The 22,409-nt window shown below is 39.4% G+C and overlaps 1 protein-coding gene across 4 annotated transcripts in view; it reads left to right on the plus strand.

Moving 5' to 3' along the window:
* Window positions 1–12,962: 12,962 nt before the first annotated feature.
* The window catches only part of BAZ2B (bromodomain adjacent to zinc finger domain 2B), a 125,090-nt gene continuing 115,643 nt past the window's right edge, over window positions 12,963–22,409 (plus strand). For all 4 annotated transcript variants that reach the window (XM_035894450.1, XM_035894451.1, XM_035894453.1 and 1 more), the window contains exon 1: window positions 12,963–13,002. The gene's annotated coding sequence lies outside the window, so the exon portion shown is untranslated. The remainder of the gene's footprint in view (window positions 13,003–22,409) is intronic.

Below are 22,409 nucleotides of genomic sequence, written 5' to 3' on the forward strand. Positions count from 1 at the left end.
TTTTCCTTTACCGGGCATTACAGAGCCGCAGTACAAATGACACCACTGGCATAGAATCATAGAATGTTTTGGGTTGGAAGGGACCCCTAGAGGTCATCTAGTCCAACCCCCTTGCAGTGAGCAGGGACGCTGCTAACTAGATCAGGTTGCTCAGAGCCCCATCCAACCTGGCCTTGGCATAAATTAAAACAGTGCTTGTCTTAAAACAGTGCTTATCTTCTCTTTGAGAGAAGGAAAGTATTTTCCTCATACTGGGAATGCAGTTGTTGCGTATCTGTCCATGCTGCTGTGGTATCAAGACTCGTGCATCTGACTCCTGTCTGCTTACTGGCTTTCTCAGTGCCTTTGTTTTGTACGCTAGCAGGGAGCAGCGGAACTTCCCTGTCCCAGTCTCAGCTGAGGGTCTGCTTTGCCTTTTAGAGTCAGGGAAATTAATTTTCTGTAGCAGGGTTCTGTGTTTAGGAAACTCTATGGAACAGACTTTACCCACCAGCCGGTGGTGGTTTTTTTTTTTTCAGGTAACGTCTTACTTCTGTACTTACTGTGTGATTTGATGAATCAGCTAGGCATGCCTGTCACATGGCTCATGTCACATATCTTCACAGTTGAGGGATAAACCACTCAAGGTGTCCATTAGTACTATTGTTTTTCTGTGATGCAGGCTTTTATATTGCCTTTGACATGATTATTTGGACATTGACCAACTTGAAGCCTTTCATTGTTCCCAAAGTGTAATATGTTACTTTAAAGTCACTGTTTTAATTTGATAAAATATGTTCCGTAGTTTCATATTTTATGGTTGTAATTCCACCTCTTAATAGTCAACTCTTACTTCTTGCAAATACAAAGACATAAAGGGCAAAATGTAAACATACCATGATTTTGAAAATTAGGAAAATGGGTTAGCTTACCAACTTCAGGGCCTTTTTTTGGTACGGCAGTAAACTTCAGAAACTAAACAACACTTAAAAAAAAAAAAAAAGAATTCTGTCCGTAATAACAAACCCCATTTTTACATCTTTTCCTGGTGGTTTCGAAAAGTAATGCTGCCTTCACTATACATAGAACTAGGAAACACACTGTATGATCTACTAGCTTGCAATTTTCACAGTGATTAATAAGAGCAGTGTTCCAACCTAAATGTAGTGGAGTGATGTAAACCAACAAAGTTTACCACAAGATTTTAAATTTAAATCAAATATTTTGCTAGACATTATTAAATGAGAATGAAGATGCAATATTTAAATCACAAATGGCGTATTTTATTATCACAGCTTCTTCATATCCTGATACATTTTTCTTATGTTATTGCTGCTCTTTATCTTACATTACTAGGTATTTGTTACTGGCATCTCCCAGTACAAGGCTCTGTGACTCGGGCTCAAGTATGTGCTTCTCCTGTAGTAACGTAAACACAGCAGACTGTCGTTCCCAAGGACAGGACTGAAGAGTATGCACTGTGAAATACAGAAGAGGGAATGTGATATTAGTCTTAAGGACTATGCAGTACGTAAAGTAAGCATTAACTCTGATCTGACTTGCCTGACAGATGCCAGCGCGGGAGCCTATGGTTGTTATCTTGGAAGGAAAAGCAGGAGGTGTAAAACTGTAGGTGTCAGGCCTACTGAAGGGGGTGTGTGTGTTTGAATGTTGCATTACGCTGGCTTAGTTTGTGGATAGGTGGAAGCTGTTGGTCTCTGTGAGCAGAATATTCCAGTGCCTGAAAGTGTTACGCACATTTGTGCTTAAAGAAGGTAACGTTATCCTGGGCAAGAGTGAATTAGAATTGCAATAGATTATTGTTGTTCCTTAATATATATATTATTTGTAGGTAAGAGCTGTCTCCATTTCTATGATGTTCTTATTGTTAAATATATTCTTGTTTTTTCTGATGTGCCTATAAAATATATGCACTGATATATAGTAAATAGTATGATCTTAGCATTATATAAGATTGTGTTTTCTGGAAGTGGTTTTGCTCTTGGGTTCCAGTAGACCTCTGCCAAATAAGGTTTCACAATATATTGCACAGATGCCCCCCCACCCCCATTTTGTGTTTATGACTACTGTTTTATGAAAATATGTTATGTCTTACCTGCTTCAGGTCATGTAATTTCTTGCGTATTTAACCTGAAAAGTGATATTTTTTTTTTTAGTATGTATTACACATCAAGAGAACATTTACAAGTAATTTAAAAAAGCACCTGTGTTTCTGCTCAAAAATACTACTTCTGCATTAGGTCTAAATTAACTCTTCAGTGTCACAATCTGGGTGGTCTTTTTCTGCCATGATATCTCAGGCTCAAAATGACAGATGATTGGTAGGGTAGATGCAGATTAGATATTAGGAAGAAATTCTTTACTGGGAGGGTGGTGAGGCGCTGGCACAGGTTGTGCAGAGAAGTTGTGGATGCCCCATCCCTGGAAGTGTTCACGGCCAGGCTGGACGGGGCTTTGAGCAGCCTGGTGTGGTGGAAGGTGTCCTGGCCCATGGCAGGGGGGTTGGAACTGGGTGATCTTTAAGGTCCCTTCCAACCCAAAGTATTCTGTGGTTCTAGGATTGCATGTATGATTCAACGAGAGCAATATTTGTTAGTGTTTCAGAAAGCCATGTATATCAGAATTTATCTTTATTTCCCTGTCTAGTTATTTTTTAAGAATTGGAGATTTTTATATATATATATTTTTACAGGTTGGATTAATTGGTTTTGCTAACAGGCAGGGCAGTATTTTTGTCATTGATGTGAAAATAGAGAGAGACAAGATCTGATGCAAAGGATGTTTAAATGTAGCTATACTTGATAACCAATTAATTTCCAATTTCATTTGGTTAAAATGCTTTATCTTGCAGCTGGTAATTGCATTTATTAGAGAAGATGCAGGCTGTTTCTGTTTGTCACATCAGAGGGAGCCCAAATTTCAAATTTTGGAGATCAAACTACTTTCTGCGTTAAGGCCCTGGGAATAAGATCTTTAGACGGAAAGAAGTAGCGTCTTATTGCAGTTTTCAGAACAGGACTCTTGATATTTGCTTGTGTACTTGACATAATTGAATTAGGAATCAAATCTGTATTTCGCACCTCATCTAACCATACATTATCAGGAGATTTTAGTGCTGGGAGACTTCAAAAAAGTGACTTAACAACCTTTTAAATACAATGCCTCAACTTTGTGCTGGCCATGATAGCAAACAGATGCCTAATAAAGGTGCCTAATGTCAGTGGTGAGAATTTGCACAAATCAAAAGGACTTCAAACTATTTGTATTCACTGTTCTAATAACTGTAATAATAGTAAAGATAATGCAAAGAGTTGACACTTAATTCCTGTATGCTTTTCCCCTTTTTACTTGCATCATGTTTTTGTTTTTCAGTTAAGTAACCTAATCTAGTCCTTTTAAAAAAAAAAAAAAAAAAAGCCGTTTCCCCTCTCTCATAGGTTTGTTTTTTCTGTTTCTTCCCTTGACTGGCTTTTTCGTCCTTGTTCTCTCTCTCTTTTCCCTGGCTATGCCTGTGCCCATGTGATTATTGCTTTGTTGATAACTGTGCATGTTTCCCTGAATCATGCAAAATGCAGTGAAGTTTCGGTTTTGGCTGGGGTTTCTGGCTAATGGGGCCATATGCAAAACCATTTCGGCCTTTTTGGCAGACAGGAGCGTCTACGTGAACGCTGAAGTCACATCTTCCTGCTCCCTCCTTGTTTGCAGGAGCTCGCAACATTGCAGAGCAAATACGCAGTCTTAAGGTGGTGGTCAGTCGTTAAACAGAGGATGAAGATAAAGCCCCCTCAATGCACTAATACTCAGACTTTCTCTTGTTATTCAGCTCAGAATGGATATTAAAGGATGAAATGGCACTTCTTCTCTGGAAGAAAAACTTGATTCTTCTTTTCCCATTGTTCTTTCACCTTCCACTGGTGCTGATGGCAGGAAGAGGAACAGTATTGTATTTTTACTGACAGTGTTCCTTTCGTCAGTTTATACTGGCATGGTAGAGTTGTTAATCAACGTGTCTCCGCTTGTTAGCGACTGGCCTTGACATCATTCTTGTTTATCACATGTACGGAAGTGACACACAGGGGAGGTTATACAGAACGGCCACTTTCTGGTCGTGAGTGTGCTTGCTGATCCCTGTAAGCACTGAGTCAGAGAAAAATTCTGTCGTGTCTGTAGGATGTGGGAGTTGATGAGAACTAATTAAGTGATGCAAAATCCTTTCAGCACTTTCAGACAAGCTTTGCCAAAAGATCGTTTTTTCACAAGTCTTGAATCAAAATATGTAATAGTGTTGTAGACCTTATTGTCATTGCTGACATCACTGTTTTTGTTCATCATAACAGTGAAAGGTCCTGGTACGGAAAGGTTTGTGGCCTAACGGTGCTGATGTGCTGACAGAGCTTTGACGACCCATGCAGCTTTTGTGTCTTCCAAAGGGATTTTTTTTCATAGCAGCTGAGTCTAGGAATCTCACCTTGTCAAGCTGTGTGAAATGGGCAGCAATGTGAATAAAAAACTTACCTCAGCATTCTGAATTTTTTTCACTTTTTAGCTTGAATTCTGTTTCAGTGAGAGGATAATGATGCTACAAAGCTGGCATGTTCCGCAAACACATGTTTTGTCTGAAAAGTGCAAGGAGGACTTGGAAGTTGAGGGTTTTTTTAATACTGCTGAAGTGAATAAAGCCTCAGATCAGTAGTTAAACTTTTGTGGCCTGTTGCACTGAAAGAGAAATAACCCCTGAGGAGGATCCTCTTTGTTCTTCTCACAGAGCGTACGGAGATTTTCGGTATTTGGAAATCAGATTATGTGTAATTGTTCTAGTATGAGAATTAATAATAATTTTTAAATATTTGAAAATGGTCAAACAAGCAAATTTAAATTAATGAAGATTTAGGGGGAAGGATAACAATTCAGAGAATAATGAGAACTGTGTCTAGAAGGTGTTTTCTCGACCATGATCAGACAGTCTTGCACCAGAGCAGGTTTAGGTTGGATATTAGGAAAAATTCTGTCCCTGAAAGGGCTGTCAGGCACTGGAAGGGGCTGAGTCCCCATCCCTAGGGGTATTTAAAAGCCGGGCAGACGAGGTGCTTAGGGACAGGGTTTAGTGGTGGACTTGGCAGCATTTGGTTTGTGGTTGGACTTGATGATCTTTAAGGTCTTTCCAACCCAAGCGATTCTGTGATTCTATGTAAGTGGATCCCTATACCCAGGGAACTGAATATGAGAGGAGTCTCCAGGTGCATAGATCAAATTACTTGAATAAAAGTGTAAAGAGGAGCTGTGGGCTAGAAACCTCAGTCTTGCATTTTGGGGCCAATTCATAGTTCTGCGTGCAGTGTCCTAGCGGCTGCCTAACGCCTGCATTTCCTCGACAACAGAGAAGTCTATAGTCTGCCCGCTGGAGGAAGCAGGGGCTGCAGCTGATCAGAGCCTTCCTGTGGGTTCTGATTTCGTAAGGCAGTGCTAGCGTACTCACAACAAAAATGTGGCTTCCTCAGTTTAGGACAATTTTCATAAAAATGGGCAACCTCCATTTTCTGCTGCTCAAAAGATTTCTTAGTACAATGAAACTGAATTGACATTTCCTACCTTCATTCTGTTCTTACACAGTTAAGATGTGGGTAAAGGCCTTAATTTCCTACCACTTCCAGAATTTCGTCTGATGTAGGTGAAGAGTGATTAGTTCTTTAAGCAATGATAAAGTAATAGCGCAAGTGAGAAAACAGGGCATTTGGGGGGAATAGAACTTATGTTTGTTTTGTTTCCTTCCAAATACTGAATAGAATGAGGAATGTACAATTGCAAATGAGTGGAAGAAACAAGATCTTAAAGTTGTTTTTGGTCTAAAGCTAAAATTAAGAGACCCAGTGGAACTGATAATGTTGAAGACGGTTTAGTTTGGTTTTTCCCCACACACAGACCCCCCCACCCCCGTGGCACTGTTCTGTTCAGAAGGTGCAGCAAGAGCTGCAAAGAGCTTAACCAGTAACCAGCTCTGCGTGGCAGCAGGTGAGCGTGTGACTGCTGGGTCTCACTGGCCAACAGTTGAATGATTCACTGAGGCGAACGTGGCATCCCGGGATGAGAGGCGTTTTGTGTAGTGGCTTTAATGATTCTCTTGCATCATCATTGCATTGGAAATGTCCTGATAAGGCCTCATCCTGGAATACAGTGAATTTCCCTCTTGTTCCAGGAGGGTTATTCATGTTCAAGAAACCTGAAACTGAAATAGGTGAGCACAACATACACTAGGGTTCTGAGGGTAATTTGGAGACTTACAGAAGGGTTTGAAAGAACTTAGACTGGTTTAGTTTAACAAAATTAAAAATTGAGAGCTTGCATGCGCCTCTCCTATGGGCCATGAACTCCAAGCGTACAGTGTAAACTTTTTTTGAACTCCAAACTCCAGTGTAAAGAGCGCAGAAATTGCTGGATTCAAACAAACGGGGTTAAGCTGATAAAGAACAATTTTAGGCTGAAAACCTGAGGAATGTGAACATGGTAGAAGGAAGCCAAATTTTAAGGTGGCTTTTGATCCATTATGAGAAGGATTGCATGATGTGGGGCAGAAGGAAGTAGACTTGATCCAGGAAGTCTTTTCCGGTTCTGTGCTCTTCTAATATTGCTACACTGGTTTATAAAAGGAGGTGGGGGAAGGATTGCAAGCAGGCAAAACCCAGGTACATAAATCTTTTAACAGAAACTAAATGCAGAACCCAAACTCTCAGGGAAAGCTTTTGATTTGTAGTACTTCAATATTCTTCATACTGACTGATGCCCAGTCTTTGCTAGCACTGCTGTGCACATTGCTGAAATACCGAACTGTTGAAGTATCAATTTCCAAAATCATAAGGGATAATTCTGCTTTGGCAGATTAAAATTTTTCTGAAACTATATAATATATTTGCACAAAGCTTATATTGTTAACTGTACTTTCACAGTGGAGATTTTTTGGTTGATCTTTTGCTCTAAATCCGTATTTTGAATTACTGGTTCTCCACACAATAGTTCATCAAAGGAGATAAAAGCATTTAAAAAATACTTCTTTAAAAATATGTGGGGTTTTTGTCAGATTGCTTTCCTAAAACTGTATTTTAGGGCCATGACTTCCCTTTTCTCTTCCTTTTGACTATTCCAGTAGAAGGGGTTTCCAAGAAGCGGATTGTCATGTGTCAGTCTTTAATAGGTATTGATGATGTTTAAAAGTATCAGTAATGGCTTACTTTGTCTTGCATAGAGCAAGTTGCTTCAGTTTTTTGAAGTATGTAAGTTTTAGGGAGCTAGTGCCCCCATTTTATTAAATGTTCTTTCTATCAGGTTTTCAAGACATACTAGTTATAAATGTTAACCGAAGTATGAAACAGTTTGACAATTTCCCTAATTTCACTTTTTCAGTCTTTTATGATGCCATAGCTTTGTTAGCTCTCCTATCACAGTCAACATCCAGAGCAGGGTCCTGAATTACTAATGAAAACCAGGAAGACTGTAACTTGAAAACTTAAGTTCTTTCAACCTTTGTTTGCAATATAATTAAAAAGAGCACCAAGTCCGTTTCTAAGACAGGCGTATCTTTTGGAGTATGTGTGCATCGGAGAAAGTAGCAAGTTGCAGCCAGGAAAGAAAATTTCTTGCCTCGGGGCTTTATGAAAATGGTGCAGTTTTTGCTGCATTCTGCAGTGCTTTCAGATTCTAAGTTTTGATTTAATTGAGAAGATACCATTGCTAGAACGTAAACCAGTTATTCAAGTCTTGCTTAAAAACCACCTTGCAGAGTGATAACAGTAACAAAGCTGGGAATTCACCCCACCCTGTCTTCCCACTCAAGTAAAACCTCAATTAGCGCCATTTATATGCTAATATGAAGCACAGGAAACTTCCTTTTTCTTACTTTGTACACAATAAGGAAATAATGCAGGGAAAAAAGATGAGGTTACACCAACGCTTCATATTAAATAATGAAATTTGAAAATACAAATTAGACAATCTTTCCTGTCCGCATTAGCTGTCCTGTTCTTGCAGTGAGGAGCAATTGCTGCGCCTGTGTGTCTGTAGCACGGTGCAGCCAGTGAGCCGCCTTGCCTGTGCTGGGCTGCTGCTGGCAAATACAAGCATAAAAGAAATTTTACAGACTCCTCTTCCAGGAACTCTACGTTTTCTGTTCTTTCTGTTCTTTTAAATATTCAGCTTCCACCTATCTCCATTGAGTCTGGAATGTTGGCTGCTTCTGGCCTTTTATTCTCAAATTGCATTAGGATTTTGTTTGCATTTAAGGATGCTTTGTTTTATGCTTTGTAATAATCAGTTCTAAAAACAAATCTAAAAAATAAACCACGACAAAATGCTTTTCTGTTGGGCTTTGTTAGTGGAATAACTGAGTACTAAAAGGGAAAAGAAACGACTAGTTGCAAGGGCTCCTGTTACTGCACAACGGAATGGTAAATCCATAGCTTTCTGTGTTTGTATGCATGCGCAGCTGCGCCAAGGAAGGGAATGCCTAGTCTGAAACAATATTCTTTCTTCCTTTTTAATATATATTTTTTTTAATTGGACAGAGAAGTTGATGTTGCATAACTTGCTCAAGTTCACGCCAAATCAGATCTTTGCTGTTGAGTTTTAGCTGAGTTTTCCCCTTACTAGGCACCTGTTTACTCTACTTGAGATGCTGGGGTCAAAACCAGCCTCTGCCCTTTTAATAGGGGAGAAGAAAAATGCTGAAATATGTAAGGAAGATATCATTTATTAAAGTAGATGCTTTCTTTGTTTTCAGCTTTAAAATTTTAAAGCTTCAGTCCTGGTCTATACACATCTGCAGCAAATAATACGACTTTTCAGACCTCACAGTCACTTGCTGTATTCATGTTTTCCCTAGTTTTGTCCTATAAATAAAGTCGGGTCTTTTTGTAGATAATGATTTATGGTTTTTTTTTTTTTTTCTCTTTTACAGTTTGTTTTTAAAACTGTTGGTAAACATAGAAATTTGGATTCTTCCTTGAGCTTGCTTCTAAAAAAAGTTTTTATATATCAGTTTTATAGCCATCACTGCACAAAGGTGAAACGTACAGGTGGTAGCAAATGTGAAGTTCCCTTGTGTTTAAAATAAAACAATTATTAGAGTTGCAAAAATATCCGTTCTGCAACTGCTGTGAAGGGAGAGAATAAGCGTTATTTTTGTTAACCTGTTACAGGAAGGCTGAGATTTGCCAAGGTAACGAGGGGAGGGGAGGTGGATTCGGAAGTCTACAGAAACCGAATAGGAGCTAAGTGACTGAATGACACTTGATGACACAACTTCAAACCATTCATTGTGCTTTAATGATGGTGTGTTTAAGGAAATAGTGTAACCATTGGGGAATGAAATGTATATTTAAAACCAAAAATAAGAGTTTCAAAGTAGTGGAGTAAAGAATGCATTTTATATAACATTGTTTGACTCTTGTGATAGAAATACAAAACATGTTTAAAGCCTAAATTACGCTGTTAAATCCTGGAAGTTTGAGTTTTTAACTGGTGCTCGTCTTGTTTAAAAAAAAAAAAGTTTTCAAAGACTTCTTTTAAGAATAAAGTGAAATAAAGGACGCTGTCCCTCACACACTGGCGTGCTATCCCCAGGCTTTATGCTAGTGAGCCTGGTTTCACCCCCCTCCCCCTTCAAATCTAGTTTAAATCTCTTTCCGTGAGCCCTGCTAACTTCTTGGCAAGCATCCTTTTGCCCCTTGAGCCAGGTGTACCCCATCGTTTGCCAGCAGGCCTGGTGTTGTGTAGGCCAAGCCCTTCTGTTAAGTATTTCAAGAAAGGGTTCAAGAAATGGCCCTGCTTGCGTACCCCTGCACCTGCTGGTGATATTGCACAGTTGTGTGTTTTCTGGTACCTCCTCTCCTGGATTTTCATGCTTACATCTCCCAGGTGTTTCTTGACACCTCTGCTCATCTTTCTCAAAGTCTGATTTTATGTTTTATCACCCCTTTCCAATCTTAGATTTGACAACCCACCTACCCTGCCCCTTCCCTCAGGTACGATAAACTTCATCCCTCAACTGCCTATGGAAAGGTACTTGGTTTTTAGTTCACGTAAGTACAGAGGTTTTCAAGGTAGGAATGGACATAGAACATGACCTCTAATCTTTAATAACACGAGTATCAGAGCATAGAAGACTGAAAGCTTACCTAAACAGCAGATCTTTACATCATCTATGGTTTGTAAAGTGGACTGAAATGTTGATTGCACCTTTTGAGACTGAAGACTTGACTTTATTAGGTGTTTAGTCAAAGAAAGATAAGAATATAGGAATGTACTTAGTCAAAATATATTTTCCATTATTATCTGAAGTAATTTGTGCAGTGTGAAGCTTTGAGATTGCTTCAGACAGTACAAAGTGATTTTGCTTATGCACATGGCTAATGCTGAAATTTTTTGCTTTGGGAATAGATTCTTAATATATGCAGACCTTGAAGCACTGGAGCCATAGTAAAAGCAGTTCTTAACCTATTATCTGTTTGTATGTGCAGTCTTTTGTATTATTGTTTCTTAAGTACCTATTCCAATTTCTTGTGGAAACCGCTTTGTTTACAAGTTTTTGCGTTTTCTAGTACACTCGAGCATTTTCCAAATAGTGACCCTTTTCATGTCCAAAGGATAGAGAAGAGCTGAGAAAAGCCCCGCTCTATTTCCTTGCTCCTTGGTTTGCATACTTGCCTCCAGTCAGAGCAAAGAAGTATAGAGGTGACGACAGCAGCTGGTAAAGGAGATGTGTTGAAGCAACAGATTGTCAGCACCAGGCTAGATCTACTACTCAAGATTTCCTCCCAGTCTTTTCTTCTCTTTTGGAAGTGTTGTTACCCTGGGGAAATAAGTAGGCTATTTTCTGCTGTGGTTGGATCCTTAGGGATCTGGGAAACTTCTATAGAGAGGATTTTTCTTCTTACTGGGCTGTATGCAGGGCTGAGGAAGCTGTGACTGCAGCATGCTCTGCCTGCCGGTAAGGTAGTTGGTTACCATTCCTTGCATATGGCAAACTGGAGCTTTAAGAGCTGTTTTCACTATCTTCAACTCTAGTAAACCTCCGGCATTTGTCCCAGGGTTCAGGTTTTGGTGAGCTGTTCAGTGCCTTCAGGACTGATAGCAAACCTAAAACTTAGCAGTGCCATAGCTATAGATATAGTCAGAACTAGAACGTATGTGCAGAATTAGAACAGGTAGCAAGTACTTGAGCTTCAGCTAGTTCAAGAAATATCATGTTCCCAACTTAGAAGAAATATGGCTTTGTTTTCTACTTTCTGAAGGACAGTTCAGGCTTCTGGTCAGCCAGCAGGGTGGTTGAGTGAATAGCACAATACATACTTCAGCTTTTCCTCTCTCAAATGCTTTGCTCCCACTCTTTTAAGTGTGTCATACCTCTTTCCATCACTTCTCTTTTTCTTGTTTCTGGTCTAGTAGGTTGGGTTTTTTTTTTTGTGTTGTCAAAACATGGCAGTAGGGCAGAGAAGGGAAACAGTAAAGTTTTGATTTCTTCTTAGGAGAGCGAACATGATTCCTTTGTGGTATAGGTTGATGATGTTGCCACTGTTACGAGGAATGATTTGTTCCTGGCTGTCCTTTGACAAGGGAGAAAAATACCTGTTGTTTTCCTGGCAGGCCTGGGAGTGTAGTTCTGACAGTAGTGGCCATAATAAGCAAAAGAGCAACTGTTGGTGTTAATGCCCACATGATTACAGGTTGTAATTTAAAATTAAATGTAAGAAACTATGGCTGTTGTTGATGTAATTGCCTACCCAGATTTAAGTTGTTACTTAGCTTACCTTACTCTGTAAAAGAAGTCCTTCTTCATGTAGATGGCTGCAGTTTTTTTGTGTAAATTTATTAGAAAGGTTTCTCAACTGTGCCGTGTGATACGGGCCAGCTCTATGCTTCCATCAGTGTGATGCTCTAGCAAAACCAGATCCATTTTTCTACACAACTGTTTTTTAAAAAAAGTGTTCAGTGTAAAATAAAAGCCCAAACCAACAACAAAAACCCCCCAGAACTACCTTTTTAACCTAGCATTTTTTGATGTGTAGGCAATTATACATATTTGCTCAGTTAAAATTGTCTGTCAGTATAGCTGAAAAGAACATCTACAAGCTGTGTGTATAGCAAGTATATGTTTAATGCTGCAGAAGATATTTTTTAAAAGATTGAACTCTAAAATTTCACTGACTGTTTACTAGCCTTCTGTGAAAAAAAAATTATTAGAAAACCCCAACAACACCAGTGGTTCTGCTACTATAGTAATATTTTCCCAAAATGGTTGTATCCCAAATGTTGCATCTGTTCTGCTGTTCCTATTTCCTGTAGAGTGTGTATGAACTCTGTTTAGAAAAACGTGATCTACCCTGGGAAAAAAAAATCTGGGAAGAAAGCAATCCAAACAAGTGTTCAAAAATTATTTTTAGTTTTAACCTTTCAGTGAAATGTCTGTGGATTTTTGTGGTGACATAGAGATGCTTCTGAATTCTCAGCATGACAAGACTTTGAAATCCTCATGCCTAGAGAGCATCAGCAATGTGAATGAAACTCTGTTTCTGTATAAAGAAAATTGAAAATTCCCATTGATTTCTAGGAGGCCGGAATTCTTTTTGAATGTTAACAGAAAGATTCCTTTGCCTTACTGTGTACGTTAAAAGGGAACGCATTGTACTGTGTCATTCGTGCTGTAGTAAGGGTAGAATGGGTATGTGTACTTAGACAGCTGGTTGCAAACAAAAAAGTGTGATTACGTAACATTTGGCTTAAACTGTTCTTGTTTTGATGGCTTCATATCTGGCTGTGGGAAACAATGAAACTGTTTTCAGTACGCTAGAAATATTTCACAGACGTGGCTTTTTGAGAAATTTTACTGCTCTGTTTGATGTGTCTTTCTTTGTCCTTGTAAAAGTTACTCGATGAAAGGGTGACTCAGCTGATCGTTGTTTTCTGTTTTCAGGTTGCAAAACCAGCAATGTCACAGAACTGACCGCATTCATCACGGTAAGTAAGCCTTAGCAGTAAGTATTCTGATAATTTTCTGAGGAGCATGACTCATACAGGGAAAAAGAAAATGTTAATGTACTGTACGGCTCAGTGCTAAATTCTGCATCCAGGTCCTGATTTCAGCAAGACATTAAGCATAGGCTTAACTAAAACTTTTAGATTCTTAGTCCGCATGTGCGGTTACTTTTTTGACTTGAGGCTTAACTATTGTGTAGGTCTTCAACAATTAATGTCTGTGATAACACTGGATTTCTTTGAATATAGGCTTTTGAAATATAAATATGATAGAGTGTAATTTTAGTGTGTTGCTCATTTTCAGTATACCTTTAGTAGTTCTGATGTCTGACATTATACAGTTTAGGGAATATTTACAAAGAATTGAGAGATTGTGCTGAGATTTTTTATTCCAGAATCAATTTTAGCAACTTTGAAAAGTATTTTGAGTAGTCAGAGAATGTGTGATACTTTTGCTACATGATGAGCAAGAATTATCTTGTTTTATTAATAGATCAATTACTAGACTATCAGGAAATGAAGAATTTTGCATTTGCATCGATTTGCTTGGTTTTTTTTCAGGATAACAAAAAAAAAAGTATTTGTGCTCTAGACAAAGTTAACAGTGCAAACTAAAATAGGTGGAGATTTAAACAGAAAGCCTGACTGGCTTTGCTTAGCTCACAGATGCAACTTCCATGCACGCTTTCTAACTTCTGTTGTACTTACTGAGGAAAATCTGAAATAATCTGAAATTATTTTTCAAGTTTGTTATATTGGTGCTCTTCATATTAACCGTCGATTCTTCTTATACTTGTGATAATATATCCTGAAAATAGCAAATAACATACTTAAATTTGTAAAGACATATTGTAGGTTTATGTCCAGTAATGAGATATGTTGGTTAACAAGAGCCTTGTTTAGATCCCAGACACGATATTGTGTGATACAGTGGAGTCTTATGTTTCAGTACCGACCTTCATGCCCTCATCCCAGAGGTAACTTTACAATCGGTAATGAAAATATTTGCACTGACAATAGGGGGGGAAAAAAGGGCTAAATCAATCATTTTTGCATACTGATAAATTTAATCTTAAAAATTATTTTAAAAAGGCTCAGGTTTTAGAAGTACTTTTTAAAGTGTACAGTTACATGCTTTCAATGCAAATGTGCAATGTGGGAAGAGAAGCTATTAAAACCGTTACATGTGACTTAGTGCAATATTTACGGGAATGGTAAGAGCACCAACATCTGCTGAATTCAAAGAATGAATAGGTTCAGATGGAGACTATTAAATAGGAGGGATCAAGTGAATTAAAGGTCAAAAGAACAGTTTCATAGTGAACACAATGCTTAGCAGGCGGCGATATGAGAGTAGGTAAGGGCAGGAGGTAAGATAGCCTACTATTTCAAAATGAGGAGCAGCAACCTGAGCCTATTTAAAAAAAAGCAGAACTAGGAAAGTCATTAAGTAATTTGCAATAATAGATGGAAATAGGAAGACTGTATCTAGGATTTAGAGTTTACTGCAGGCATCAGACTTTGTGAAACTTTCTGTAATACGGTGGTATACTGCCAGCTTCTGTGAGGTGAGCCAGTTTTCATGAAAAAGCTTTCTTTTCATAAAAGCTGAACCCTGTTGTTTTTTTGTTAATGAGGTAATGTTTTTGGTTTTTTTTTTCTGGGATGTACTGAAACGGAAAGACTGCTACCTTCCCAGGCTCCCCATGTCTGAGGAAAGGCAGTGAAACTTCCTGGAAAAAGCTTCCAGTTTTGCAGGGGGTAAGGGGGTGTAGTATCTAATTAGTTTTAAACATTACCTGTATCTTGGACTTTAAAAAGCTACATCTGCTAACTTCCTGACTTGTGAAATCTTGTTAAAAAAATAAAATCAGTCCTTTTCCTTGGAAAGGAAATGCAAACTCATTGGGAATACAGGTACATGGTAGTATGAAAACAACCATTGCTTGAGCTAAAAATGTCTCTCTAACTTTTCTGCCCACTCAAATGTTATGAGGGCTCGTTCCTCCTTAATGTTTTAGGAGCTATTACCCACAAACAAATCTAGATCCTACTTGGAATAGCAATTTTCCCTAGAAACCATGGAACGATAGCTGCTAGCTGGCTGCAGCCGACCTCTCACTCTGCGGAACAATCAGAATGAATACTGAAGAAAAAGGTGCCATAGTAGAATGAGAAGAATGCTCAATAAATGGTTAAGTTGACATGCATAACTTTTCTCCCTTTAAATATACTATTGGAGAGGAACAGGAGGAATTTATAGAAAGATTTGTGCTTTTTGATCAGTTTTCCTGTAGGCCTTAAAAAAATGCAAGGGAAATAATAGGCAGGTATAGATCTATGTCTCTCAACAAGCTTGTTTTAAGGCTGGTTGTACTAACTCAGTGTACTGGTTTATTCTGCTTGTGTGTTTATGGCCAACTATAAGTGACTTAATCCTTTTGTGAGGGATAAAAAATGCCAAATCTCTGAAAAAGAAGAAGAAACATCTGCTTAGTCATATCTGACGTTTTTGTGGGTACAGTCAATTCTTTAGCCAACAGAACATACTTTCTCTATTATGAAGCAATAACAACCCTTCCAGTCAAACAAAGAAATGACACCTCGGTATGCATTCTTTTGTAATAAATAGGTTGCTCAAGGGAGAGCTTGAAAAGATGAGGAAAAATGGCAAGTAATAATTCCTTGTACTTTGTGAGTTGTGGGGTTTGTTTTGTTTTCTGTTAGTCATGCCATTTTAGATATGAGGTTCCTAAGGATACTAATTTCTATGCCCAAAATACAAGATTCTTTTCATCCTTAATGATGGCTCTATTTGTTTCAAAAGGTGATGGTGGATTCTAATAGCACCACTTTACCTGTGGAAACAGAGATAATGTGGAATGTTGACACAGTACTTGAAGTTATGCAGATAATAGTTTCTAAAATTTTTCTATATGGTTGTAACTAAACAACTAGTTAATGGCTATAGTTAAAGAAGTGATTTAAAAGTAAAAGGTCATCTAAGCAGAAGGCTGAAAATTTTCTAGACAGTTAAGGTAAAGTTAATGTCATGGTTTAACCAGCCCCCCCAGCCACTCGCCCATTCCCCCCCAGTGGGATGGGGGCGAGAATCAGAAGGGTAAAAGTGAGAGAACTCCTGGGCTGAGATAAAGGCAGTTTAATGGGGAAAGGAAAAGCCCCAGGTGCAAGCAAAGCAAAGCCAGGGATTCCTTCCCTGCTTCCCATGGCAGGGGGTGCTCAGCCACCCCCAGGACAGCCGGGCTTCATCACGCGGAACGGTGACTTGGGCAGGCAAACGCCATCGCTCCCAACGTCCCCCCCCTTCCTCCTCCTTCCCCCAGTTTATATACTGGGCATGATGTCATATGGTCTGGAATACCCCCTTGGCCAATTGGGGTCAGCTGTCTGGGCTGTGCCCCCTCCCAGCTTCTTGTGCCCCTGGCAGAGCTGAGAGCTGAGAAGTCCTTGGCCGATCTTAGCACTAATTAGCAACAACTAAAAACGTCAGTCTGTTATCAAAGTTTTTCTAGTACTAGATCCAAACCACAGCACTGTGCCAGCCATTATGAAGAAAACCAACTCTATCCCAGCCGAAACCAGGACAGTTAAGAAGTTGGGCCTCAGAATTTGGCCAAAATTGTGATGACAAGGTATGTTTATGAGGGATGTTGCTATTACAGGAATATCAGAGTTGGTGAATACTGCAGTTAGGAGAAGAATCTTTGTGAATGAAATCTACGCTTAAGTTTTTTCCATTTTAGGGGAGGGAGGGTGGAAGAAGAAAAAAAAAATTGAGCAAAGAAGATGATGATAAAGGATTCTTAAATCATGCTTTCTACAGAAGGTAGAAGTAAGGATTTGACTGGTTTTGAAAACTATCCAGTTTCTTTTCGCAGTAATGAAGCATGCATTGGCGTACTTTGAATTGGAGACTAGGAGTGCGAAGGTGAACAACCACCAAAAAACTGTTAGTGTCATTTGCTGTCGGATCCAGGAAAGATTTTGTGTATTTGAATTACCGATTGTAAAATATAGAAGCAAATTACCAAGAAAAGCACCTCCCTTGCATGAAACTTAAGTGTGTATAAAGAGTAGCCTGTTTGCAAACAAAATAAAAATGCAGCATACTTGCAGAAACATGCAAGTTAGGCAAACATCTTGCGTTTTTAAATAAAAAGTGCTTTATTGCTTGTCAGCTACTATGTCTCGGAACAAAAGAAATTGCACAAGAAATGTGATTGTTGAACTGTAAGTGAAATTTGATCAGAAGTCTGGGAACTGGCAACTAGTGAGAAACTATTGATAACAAACTGGAACACACTGTATGGAGAGGTAAGGGGGAAAGAAAGAAGAAAAATTTGGTGAACTCAGGTTAACAAAAAATAGTTCTATGCTTTTATGGCAATTTGAGTGTATCATTAGCTCCCTCCCCACCACTGTTCCCATTCTTAGCATCAGAAGTTAGCTTAAGTACCTAGGTGCGTAGCTGTATTTGCCCTTGTTCATCATGTAAATATTCAAAAGGATGCCAAGAATTCATATGAAGGTGTGTTTGGTTATGGAAGAGGAATATTTGTTTTTATATTCCCCCAAAACAATTCTGGGGCCTACAGATCAAGACAGACATGGACCTGTTAGAGTGGGCCCAGAGGAGGGCCACACAGAGGGCTGGAGCGCCTCCCCTACGAAGAAAGGCTGAGAGAGTTGGTGTGTTTCATCCTGGAGAAGAGGTGGCTTTGTGAGAGACCTGATTGCAGCCTTTTGCTCCATAAAGGGGGGTCATAAGATAGATGGAGAGAGACTTTTTACAGGGCCTGTGACAGGAGAAGGGGTAATGGTGTTAAAGTGAGAGAGAGCAGGCTTAGGTTGCACATAAGGAAGAACTGCTTGACGATGAGGGTGGTGAGACACTGGAGCAGGTTACCCAGAGAAGTTGTGGATGCCCCGTCTCTGGAAGTGTTCAAGGTCAGGTTGGAGGGGGCTTTGAGCCACCTGACCTGGTGAAGATGCCCCTGTCCATGGCAGGGGGATTGAACTAGATGATCTTTGAAGGTCCCTTCCAAACCATCACGCGGAACGGTGACTTGGGCAGGCAAACGCCATCGCTCCCAACGTCCCCCCCCTTCCTCCTCCTTCCCCCAGTTTATATACTGGGCATGATGTCATATGGTCTGGAATACCCCCTTGGCCAATTGGGGTCAGCTGTCTGGGCTGTGCCCCCTCCCAGCTTCTTGTGCCCCTGGCAGAGCTGAGAGCTGAGAAGTCCTTGGCCAATCTTAGCACTAATTAGCAACAACTAAAAACGTCAGTGTGTTATCAAAGTTTTTCTAGTACTAGATCCAAACCACAGCACTGTGCCAGCCATTATGAAGAAAACCAACTCTATCCCAGCCGAAACCAGGACAGTTAAGAAGTTGGGCCTCAGAATTTGGCCAAAATTGTGATGACAAGGTATGTTTATGAGGGATGTTGCTATTACAGGAATATCAGAGTTGGTGAATACTGCAGTTAGGAGAAGAATCTTTGTGAATGAAATCTACGCTTAAGTTTTTTCCATTTTAGGGGAGGGAGGGTGGAAGAAGAAAAAAAAAATTGAGCAAAGAAGATGATGATAAAGGATTCTTAAATCATGCTTTCTACAGAAGGTAGAAGTAAGGATTTGACTGGTTTTGAAAACTATCCAGTTTCTTTTCGCAGTAATGAAGCATGCATTGGCGTACTTTGAATTGGAGACTAGGAGTGCGAAGGTGAACAACCACCAAAAAACTGTTAGTGTCATTTGCTGTCGGATCCAGGAAAGATTTTGTGTATTTGAATTACCGATTGTAAAATATAGAAGCAAATTACCAAGAAAAGCACCTCCCTTGCATGAAACTTAAGTGTGTATAAAGAGTAGCCTGTTTGCAAACAAAATAAAAATGCAGCATACTTGCAGAAACATGCAAGTTAGGCAAACATCTTGCGTTTTTAAATAAAAAGTGCTTTATTGCTTGTCAGCTACTATGTCTCGGAACAAAAGAAATTGCACAAGAAATGTGATTGTTGAACTGTAAGTGAAATTTGATCAGAAGTCTGGGAACTGGCAACTAGTGAGAAACTATTGATAACAAACTGGAACACACTGTATGGAGAGGTAAGGGGGAAAGAAAGAAGAAAAATTTGGTGAACTCAGGTTAACAAAAAATAGTTCTATGCTTTTATGGCAATTTGAGTGTATCATTAGCTCCCTCCCCACCACTGTTCCCATTCTTAGCATCAGAAGTTAGCTTAAGTACCTAGGTGCGTAGCTGTATTTGCCCTTGTTCATCATGTAAATATTCAAAAGGATGCCAAGAATTCATATGAAGGTGTGTTTGGTTATGGAAGAGGAATATTTGTTTTTATATTCCCCCAAAACAATTCTGGGGCCTACAGATCAAGACAGACATGGACCTGTTAGAGTGGGCCCAGAGGAGGGCCACACAGAGGGCTGGAGCGCCTCCCCTACGAAGAAAGGCTGAGAGAGTTGGTGTGTTTCATCCTGGAGAAGAGGTGGCTTTGTGAGAGACCTGATTGCAGCCTTTTGCTCCATAAAGGGGGGTCATAAGATAGATGGAGAGAGACTTTTTACAGGGCCTGTGACAGGAGAAGGGGTAATGGTGTTAAAGTGAGAGAGAGCAGGCTTAGGTTGCACATAAGGAAGAACTGCTTGACGATGAGGGTGGTGAGACCCTGGAGCAGGTTACCCAGAGAAGTTGTGGATGCCCCGTCTCTGGAAGTGTTCAAGGTCAGGTTGGAGGGGGCTTTGAGCCACCTGACCTGGTGAAGATGCCCCTGTCCATGGCAGGGGGATTGAACTAGATGATCTTTGAAGGTCCCTTCCAAACGGAACCGTTCTGTGGTTCTGTGCAAGTATGCTGTTCGTTGCTTGTAGTAATAGTATTTGAAGAGAAACAGGTTTTTTTGTTGACAGTGTAGGTGGATGTACTTTTGGCAAGCTCAGAAAAAATATAAAAGCTTCCAAAACAGTCCTTCCCCAAAGAATGTGAGAATGTTCCTCCTTCGTACATGTGTAACACCTGCAGATTTAATTATATCTTTACTTCAGTATAATAAGAACAATTAACATTGACTAAGAAACTAAAAATAATACAATTTTAAGACTCTTGCATGTTTACATGATTTATACAGAGTGTACATAAAAGGCAGAAGGCAATTACATGCTTTTTCTACTTATTTTTGCATAGTTATTTTTAGAAAATAATCTCATTAAAAATTGAAATAAAAGTAGTTTATTGCTGTATGTTGCTGATCTCTTTGCAAATATGGTCATTGTATGTGTATGTACATATGCTGCTTGTATGTGTATGTTTAGATTTATCAAGGAGAAAAAATGAACATGCTAGATAAAACAATGATGGAAGTAAAATTACAAAATGAAAGTTTCAAGGAAAGAAGTAATAAACTGCATATTTCTCTGTGGAATACCTAGTTTTATTACAGTTTTGTTTTAAACTAACAGACTACAACTGATGTGTTTTATTTCTTAATAGGAAGACAGTTTTAGAAAACAAATCCAAAACCCCCCACTACTGACACAGCTTCTGTAGGGGTTACTCCCAACTGTTTTAATGCTGCTGCTGCAAACCAGATTTAATAATGGTTATTTGCCGAAAGGGTTAAAGAGCGGATTTTGATGATGTATTGTCAATCCATGATTAGCATCTGTTGGGAGGAATAAGTGGTTTATTAAGCTTTACTGTACAGATGGCAACTGGAGGAGCTTAGATGTAAATTGAATTTTCGGTAGTATCACTGTACTGTTAAGACCAGCTGGTTTTATCTTTGCAGTAGCAGCGATCGGTTTGCACAGAAAAGTGCTTTTGTTGTTCACAGTTACTGCAAAAGTTTAAAAGTTCAGAGTACATATGATTAGATAAGAGTTTTCACTTTGTTTGCTTTGGCTTTCTTACAGAAAGAAGTGTTCTTAGCATCTACATACAAAACTTTGCTTATTGGAAATGAGAAATATTTTTTTCTAATTAAATTTCAGCGTCTTAACATACAGTAGCTCTGTAATTTAGATGTTTAGGGTAAGATGACATTTCTAGTCAACTATTGAAAAGATGATTTTCCATATCTGAGTTGGTGCAACTTTATCTTTTGAATCTAAGTCTTCAGGGCCTTTTCTGCTGGTAGCAAATCTGAGTATTGTGTTCCTGTTTCAGCTACAAAGCTGCTCTGGTAGGACTTCACCAGTTCACCATGGGAAAGCTCCAGAAAGTGTGGTTACAAGTTCAAGGAGGGAGGTGTATTGTATGTGTATTGCTGTTACCAGAATTCATAATATTACTGTGAATAATTTGATGGTTGATTATATTCTCAAAGTCTTAAAAATCCCTAGGCCAAACTAAATTTGCTTTATTTAATTTCTTTCATGATTTTAAGGTAAGCAGCAAATTCTGTGGCAATAAAGGAAACTTGAGATAGTGAAATCAAGAGAGTAAAAAATGAGAAGACAATTGGGATCCTTAATTAAGTAAACAATGAGAGTTACTTTTAACTTGACAACTGGAAGAGCTTAGAAGTGTGTTGTGAGAAACTGATGTGAAAACAGAACAGGTTGGTAACGGAGCGGCATGCTGATCAGATCTCTCTTCAACCGTGTGCGAAAGGCACCAGGCCTGGGCTTACTCTTGATTTGTGGTTGTAGCTCTGTTCTGCCGTTTCTTGTAGCATTGGTAGTCCTTAAACCATTTACTAATTCGTCTTAACCATGAGTGAATAAAAGATTTTTTTTGGAAACTTTTGCCTAGCAGGACAGGTTGGGGCAGTAGCAGAAAGGCTGTTGGGGTTTTGGTAGTCGGGAAGCTGAACGCGAGTCAGCCACGCGCTCTTGCCACAAAAAGGCCAACTGCGTCCTGGGTCTGTTGGCAGGAGTGCAGGCAGCGGTCTGAGGGAAGTGATGCTCTGCCCCATTTGGCCCTTGTGAGACCACATCTGAGTGCTGCTCCCCAATTTTGGGGTCCCCAGTGCAAGAAAGATAGTGACATATGTCAGTGAGTCCAGTGGTTGGCTACCGAGGTGAATAGGGAATGAGTTCATGACGTAATGCAGGTGTGTGAGAGCGTTTGAATCCTTCAGCCTTGAGGAGGCTCAGGGAAGCTAATGGTTATCTTTAGCTGCCTAAAAGAGAAGAAGGGTCAGATTCGTCTTGGAAGTGTACAATGAAAAGAGAAGAGGCAAAAGACACAAATTATGTGAAGGGAAAATTTGATTAGCTAAAAGGGAAGAATTACTGAGAATAAAAGTTGTCAAACTTCATGAGCTGGCAACATGCGCTTGCAGCCCAGGTTACCCAGAGAAGTTGTGGATGCCCCATCTCTGGAAGTGTTCAAGGTCAGGTT

This window comes from Egretta garzetta, unplaced genomic scaffold, assembly GCF_000687185.1.
Source record: "Egretta garzetta isolate BGI_Z169 unplaced genomic scaffold, ASM68718v1 scaffold635, whole genome shotgun sequence".
Taxonomy (NCBI): Eukaryota; Metazoa; Chordata; class Aves; order Pelecaniformes; family Ardeidae; genus Egretta; species Egretta garzetta.